Source organism: Sprattus sprattus (genome assembly GCF_963457725.1).
Source record: "Sprattus sprattus genome assembly, chromosome: 3".
In the NCBI taxonomy this organism is placed as follows: Eukaryota; Metazoa; Chordata; class Actinopteri; order Clupeiformes; family Clupeidae; genus Sprattus; species Sprattus sprattus.
Genome location: NC_137922.1, coordinates 4296564 through 4304940, shown reverse-complemented (window position 1 = coordinate 4304940; position 8377 = coordinate 4296564).

The following is an 8377-nucleotide window of genomic DNA, read 5'->3' as shown; positions in this document are numbered from 1 at the left end:
ACATCTTAGCTAGTTGTCTTGTGGTGGTTAAAATGTTTTGCATTATATTTTATACCTATGTAGGGTCCTCAACTGATGTGACCAATTTTATAAAGGCCAGAGGGGAGGCAGAGCACCTGTTCACTGACCAGAAGAACAGTGCCATGGAGGGGTGGAAGTAAGTACTCCAAAAGCACCCTTCAGCCACTGTAACCAGTTGAAGAAGTAGTGGTAGTTACCTGTTTGAACAGACAGCAAATTGTATCTGACAGGTGCTGGCCTCCATTGGCCTTCTCGGGGTGTTAAACCCCTCCCAAGCCCGCAAGAAATGGAATAATTTAAAAACAAAGTACAAGGTCTGACCAGATAGTCACACATGACACATGACCTACCATTGAAATACTGCAGGCACTATTGTGGTGTTGTGGTGTGTAATTGTATTTTTTACTTTCATCTGTAGGAGCTGAAGTCCCCACCCACGGGAACGGGGACCGATAATGGGGAGGACACGGCTGCCACCTGGCCATGGTACACGGCCATGGATGAGCTGCTAGGCCAGAGGCACTGTATTTCCCCACCCGCGCTGTGTGCCTCTTTGCCTCTGCAGCCTGCAGCTCATCCATGGCAGAGCCCAGGGCAGGTGCCGTGTCGTCCCCCGTGTCCTCACCCTCGCCCAGTCATGTGTCCTCCCCATCACCACCACCGAGAGAGAACCAGGGGGGGACAAGGAGGAGGAGGTTCTCCATTGCCTTCGTGGGAGAAATGATGGAGAGGGCAGAGGAGGCTGAGGCCGAAAGACGTCAGAATGATCTAGAGTGGCGGCAGAGGGATCTGGAGTGGCGGCAGAGGAATGAGGAAAGCCGGGCCAGGACTGAGGCCCTGTGGGAAAAATATTTAGAAAAATAAATAAACATCAAAACATTTACAGTATTATGTTTTTTTTTTTTTTTATAAGCAAGCTTTGGATATATACACAACAAAATGCATCTTCGAATGTTATCATTGTGCCAGACTCATCTTGTTTTATTTTTTATAAGTACATGGTAATGATGAGACAACAACAGATTTAAGATGAAATAAGTGTATTTTATTGGAAAGCTCCCCAAGCAAGCACAAGGGCAACAGTGACGATGGAAAACTCCCATGTAGGAAGAAACCTCGGGAGGGCCCAGGCTCAGGGAGCGACCACCCTCCTTGGCCATTTTTGTTTTTGGGAGTGAGTGAGTGTCGTGAGTAGGGTGGGATGGACTGAGTGTGGTGTCTCTGGCTCCTGTCAGTAAAGAAAATATACAAAGAACTTTATAACAACTTATTAATAAATTCTGTTCAGTTTTCGCCTGGTCAGAAAAATCATGTTTGGCTGTCATGTAGCAAGTTCAGCTGCAGTGCAGCGCTAATAGCAGATTAGCTTGTGAAGTCATAAAAAATATGATAGATGTTGCAGCTGATAGACATGCTCTGATTCATTTACTTATCCATTAAATGTATTCCCTTTATTCATTTGTCTTATCTGATTCATTTATATCAGCCAGTTAAATCACACATATCAGAGGAAAAACGCACCGATGAGGCTACTTGGCGCTTGTTTTGAAGTTTTGCGCTGGTTTTTAGTTCTATTTTGGAACGCAGGTTTTGTATAAATATGGGTTTGCGAAAGCTAGATGTTCATTACTTGATTCATCATGCTCTCATGACTGTGGCTCTCTTCGTGCTTCTGGACCGGACAAGACGGCGGCAGCACAGGCACTGGGTCCACCCGATCCACCAAGCGCGCCAGACCCTTGGCGAGTACCATCGCTTGGTGCAGGAGTTGCGTCTGGACAGCTATCTGTTCCAGTGCTATTTTAGGCTCAATATTGAGCAATTTGACAGTCTGCTTTCGCGAGTTGGCCCCCGGATCACCAAGGAGGATACCAGGATGCGCAAATTGATTGGACCGGCAGAATGTCTCGCCATTTGCCTTCGGTGAGTTTAGTTTTTCTGTCTACGCACGGCATTTAATGATATACTGCGGCATAGTTTGCAAGCTTATCTGCCAATGCCATCTTGTATTAGGAGCATGTAATTTATTTAAATGTTTTTGATGCAATGTGGTACGAAGGTCTATATTACAGAGCATTGCATGTAGGCTAAAGCATACATTTTCAATTAATACTTAAACGGCGATTGTTTAATTACATTTTTTTTGTTTGTTTGTTTGTTTTATTACAGATACTTTGCTACTGGGGACTCTTTTAGGTCCATTAGTTTCAGCTACCGTGTGGGGGTCTCCACTGTTGCAGACATCGTCGGTGAGGTGTGTGAGGTCATCTGGGACTAACTAGTAGCCGAGTTCATGCCTGTGCCACGGAAAAGTTTCTGGCGTGCCATCGCTGATGGGTTGTAGGTTCCGTCGACGGGAAGCACGTGGTTATTCAGGCCCCCTCCAACTCCGGCACACTGCATTTCAATTATAAGCACACATTTTCTATTGTGTTGCTTGCAGTTGTCGATGCCCACAATTAGTTCCTGATGGTGGTGTCGCTGCCAAATGTGAGTCCGCCGCTGCCTGATGTGAGTCCGCATGCGCAAACACAAACGGTTTACGGCAGAAGGCTCAGGAGCAAACTATCCAAGACGTGCATGCTCATACATGGTTTAATATCAACGTATCTGGCTTCTCTTAGCGCATAATGTAGGTTTATTTAACGTAGTGTTTTATAATTTTGTCAACGGTTTACAGCATAAGGCTCAGTGTCAACATATGGGGCTATGTTGTATTACTGTTACTAGTAGGCTAATGAATGCACTGCTTAACTAATAATTCAATAAACATGAAGCTTAACATCATAAACCTTGGTGGATTTCAAACGTAAACAAATGCGCTTGTCATTCTACTTCATGCTGTAGCCTACACCACCAGCATTACCTGGCTCGTTGTACTACAATAGTGTCGCAAAGTTTGCGCATGCGGACTCACATCAGGCGGGTCCTCACATTTGGCAGCGACAGGTGGATTTGGGTGGCTATGGGCGGAACAGTGTTGGGGGAACGCTGTTCAACTCCCCTTTTGGTCAGGCCCTGAGGGATGGCACTTTGGACCTGCCAGAGGACCCTGTCATCACAGGAGCGGAACACAGGGGGCCACTACCTCATGTCTTTGTGGGGGAGGAGGCCTTCCCCCTGGGCTCAAACTTGATGCGACACTTCCCAGGTACCAACCTCTCCCCAGACAGGCGGTCCTTCAACTACCGGCTCAGCCGTGCCAGGATGGTGGTGGAGTGCGCCTTCCTCTCCAGTCAGTGGAGGACTTACAGGCGGGTCATTGCTGTTAGCCCAGCAAATGCTGAGACCTGTGTGAAGGCGACCATCATCCTCCACAATTTCATCAGGCTGACGAGACCCAGTGGGGCCACTGACACTTTTGAGATGACTGAGGAGGGATCAGTGGGTCTCCAAGACGTACCCCGTCTTGGCAGCAACAACGTCGCCAGAGCTGCAATTCGTGCAAGGGAGACATTCTCTGTGTAGTGGGTTGGAATTGGAGTCACTGTTCCTTTAAGCCCGAGGTGTGTTGTCACACCTGACTGACGTCATTTGATGCGACGCTGAAGCACCAATTATTAGTTTGGGACTTCTTTAAAAGTACTGCGCTGGTGATAGCCAAGTAAGCGGCAGGACTGATTTCGGATCGTCTATTGGTGTCTGTAGTTTCGTGTGGCATTATCCTTCGTGTGCAACCGCGAGAGTTGCAAGCCCAAGGCTGTGCGGCTGCTTTTCACTGTTAACGAAACGTAGCTGCCTGCTTGGCTGGTTGTAGCTATTTTAGGTGGCTGTTTTTTATTCGTGTTACTTGCCCTCATTAGGCTGCTTGGTTGGTTTGTAGGGGTGTGCAAAAAAATCGATTCACAATCGTATCGCTTTTTGGGTTCGCAAACTGTGTAGTAGGCTAACGTTACGGTGTAAGTGATGGTGAGCGCGATGGTTGATAAAAAGCTTCTGAATAGAAAGTTTACCTTTAAAAGTTGTGTTGTGCAAAAGAAGCAAGCTTCACTGTTGTCTGAAAATGTCAACAGGCAGCTGGCTGAAAGCACAGAAGTAGTAGGCTTACCTTTTATTGGTAACCTTACTGTTACGGTTCATTGATTTTGAAATAAGAGGCCTGACTTCTATGTTCACAGCAAACTTGAAAAAAGAAAATATTAAGCCATGGTTTAACTGCACTATAGGCTGAGTCTGAAATGTGCACTTTATAATTGTATTTTGTACCGCCCTGTTTGGCAATGTTATTTTTCAATAAAATAAAACATTGGATAAAGCAAGCCAATCCACTTTTCCATGATAAGAGCATAAAAATAAAATTTGCGATGAATTAATCGCGATTCATTTTGAGTTAACTATGGCAAAAATGTGATTAATCGCGATTAAATATTTTCATCGCTTGACAGCACTAACATTTACATACTGTGAATCAATTTTTTTTTAATCAAGAATCGTTTTTGAATCGAATCGTGAGCCTAAAAATCGGTATCGAATTGAATCGTGACATTTTCTGAATCGTGCACCCCTATTGGTTTGGCAGTACATTCATCTTCGAGTGAAGATCCGCTTGATCCCTGGCTGTGGTAGGTCACTCGTGATCACTTGGTTCAAGTAGCTTGCGAAAACCCACGTATGGTAACCTGTTTGAATGGTTTTTGAGAGGACAGACAATAGCACCATCTCGATTTACGGACACTTTAGGTATATTAACACATAATATCAATTGGTTACTGGTGTGTTGTATCATGTATATGTCTAATACTTTATTAACATTTATGTGTTACATTAATTTATAACACTAGACAGCAATAATGTGAAGCAGAGCTAGAAATGGCTATGCTAGCTACCATACTATGCTAGCTCACACCAGCAACTGCTCAATTTAAGACAAGAAATAGCACAGAATATACAAGGCAACCAATTGTAATAAAACATTTTATTATACAATTAGTCCTGTGAAAGGGTCAAGTTTGCTTTTAGTGAGTGGACCTGAAATTTCTGCCGAGAGTCGAGAGCTTAGGGGACCCTTAAACTGCAATTCATTGTTGCTAGCTTTAATCAGATGAACTAACTAGGCCAGGGGTCTCAAACTCAAATTACCCGGGGGCTGATGAACGTCCAGTCTGGTCATTCGGGGGCCAGATTTCTTAAAATCTGTTTTGCTTGTCTATCACAATACTGTAGATACCACTTTTGAGATGGCAAATCTACCATGTGTGATCAGTGGAAAATGGTTGGTGTTGTTGAATAACAAGTAGCTGACCTGGGTTTCAATTTCCAGGCAAATGCAAGATGCTCTTCGGATAAAGGCAGCTAGATTTATTTCATGATATTGATCGCTGGACTATACATGATCCCGTTTATTATTTGGTTACTTGTCAAAACGATAGAAGATAGTACTCCATAGTACCTATTTGAAATGATTTTGTTGCCAATTTGTGACTTCCGCAAAGAAAAAATAGTTCTTCTCGCCGATAGACCTTTAAAGTTCCAGGTATTGCTTGCTTCAATTCAGTTTTCATTATATTAAATGACTGGACTACTTGTGGAATGATATGAAAGAAGTGAATTACAAGCAAAAAACCCGTTGCAAACCCGTTAAACTTTTTTATTTATTTTAATCAATGGAACTTTTTGCATAATTCTGAGGAGCCTGCGGGCCGGATAAAATCGCTTGAGTGGCCTGAATTGGCCCGCAGGCCTGAGTTTGAGACCCCTGAACTAGGCTAATAAGAGAAGAATAACTTTGTATGCCAACGAACACCAACATATAAACTAGAGCTGTTAAAGTCAACACGTAAATCTATGAGATTACTGTGCCCTAGATTAATGCGATAACATATTTTGACGCAGTTAACGCAACTTTGTTAACTTCCGGTGTGCATTGACCCCTGACACCAAACCGTTGCGTGCCTGCAGTCAGTTAAAGGCACAATATGCAACAATTATGCTTCAGGATTAGGGTTAGGATAAGCAGTTTAACCTTAAAATAACAGCTTGAAAAAAATTAGGGCGCTACAATGACTTTTAATATGGAGAATTGCGTCCGTGCCAATGGCATAGCAGGGTCGATAGGCATATAACTGCGTTCTGTAGTTTTGCCTGCCGATGCCCGCCGACCTGACTTTGATTACCTTCTGCCGATCTAGTAAGTAGCTTATTTGCCGTCTTGCTTAGTCTTGTGTTGCACATGATTGATGTTTGACTGTGTAAGGACAGTCGTTGAGTAATTAGTTTGTCATAATGTCAAAGTCAGCACATTTCAAGAGATTTCGTTAGTTTTAGCTGCTAGCATACATTTAGCGAATAGCTATTAATCCTTAATGCACCTTTAAATAGGAGATACCGAGACGGTAGTTGAAGATGGAGAGAGCTGAGGGATTGTTGGGCGGAAAGTTTCTTCACTGGAAAAAAATTTGACCTCTAGTTACTCAAAAAAATTGTGGCATCAAAGTGACATGTGATATAATTTAATACATTTTGATACTACAACTTTGATTAAAATGTATTGAATAAGTCAACTAAATGTACACAATAAAATTAACAACATGGTAATAAAGGCCAAAAACTATTAAGTAAATCCAAATTAATATCACAAGGAAAACTGACTTAAATTTACTAGGTATCTATGCAAAATGAATTAATATTTACTACATATCTGGGCAAACCTAAATGATATTTACTAATTATTTGGGCAAAATTAATTCATATTCACTACATATCTGGACAAACATAATTCATATTTACTTATTATTTGGGCGAAAGTAATTTATATTTACTACATATCTGAGCCAACATAATTCATATTTACTAATTATTTGGGCAAAAGTGATTTAAATCTACTAATTATCTGGTGAAAGTTGATGATAGAATACTGTCTGGATAAAGGTTATTTGCATACATTAATATAAATTATATATATATGGGTCAATGCCGTTTTTGAGTTTCCAAACAGCAAAAAAAAAAAATGTATAGTTATAAGGCTAGCTTTACACGACAACGATCTGAACACAAACCGCAAAAGTGGCGTTGCGTTCCCACTTTTTATTTCGCGTTTAGACGAGCGACTTTGGGTGGAAATCTGCATGCACACGGGGACGCAAAAATGTGTGAAACTTGATGTAGTATGCATGCCAGGTGGCTAGGTGGTACTGTGAAGCACTGTCATACAACAACACCAAGAGCGCGCGCATGCGTTGAAACGTCCTTCTACTTCTCTCCTTAGCGCGAAATCGAAATTCGGAAAACCAAAGCATGGCAGCAATCCGACATGTTAATTTCCTGTATGTGTGGCCATTAAAATAATGTTGAATCTGACGTTTGTTGGTGTTTGGATGTACTGCACATGGGTATGACGTCAACGCGTAGGCAAGGATAGCCAGCGTGAGCAGCTCAGAGCACACTTTTGCGTTTTCAACCCTTTAGACGGGAACGTGACGGTGGAGCGTTTTTAAGATTTCCACTCTGGAGGGTGGGTTCATTTCTTTGCGTTTTCAAGCCCAAAAAACGCTGTCGCCGTCTAAACGAAAGGCACATCTGATAAAATATTTTGTCGTTTTCATCCGGGAGCGTTGTCGTGTAAAGCCACCCTTAGTCAGGTTTAGCTTTTCCTGTGTGAATCCACATGTGTATTTTTTATTTCTGTTAGTGCCCCTCGCAAAAGACGACAATATATGACATTTTAATGCATTTACCTGTATACACCCCTTAAAAATGTCATGCGGTAAAACAAATTTATTTTCAGTATAATATTAAAATTAATGTTAATGGCTCTGTTACAAACAATCAAAATGTAATTATTGATCTACACAGATGCTATACCCAGTTGCAGAATGTCAACACTAGAATTTTAAATATTTGATATTTTGTCTTTAATGACAGCAGCATGTCATCTGTCAACATTTGTTACATCTTTTTTCAATTAGAGAGGCAAAAGTGCTTTAAAGTCAGGCATACCTTTAGATTTTATTAGCTCTTCTTCATTGTGTTCATTCACAATTTCACTTCATAGAATATTTTGTATATTTATTTCAAAATTAAGCGTTTTACCGCACGACATATTTAGTTTTACCGCATGACATAGACTCATGTGTTATGGTCTAATGCAGTTGTGCTAACAAGTTGAAGTTGGCTACTTCTGAAAAATGCCAAAGATAGTCAGGGCTGTTAAAGTGAACCTTTTAATGACATTAAAAACATTTTTTGGAACAGTCTTGTAACATTTGAATACATTTTTGGCTTGTGTTCTTATGTGAAATATGAACTGATAAATCAGATTTAAGGATTTATTTCCATCACTTAAAACAACTTAAAAAGCACAATAATAGTAAACAGTTTATCTGGTAAATCTGATTTAAAATGTTAATTTTCATCACTA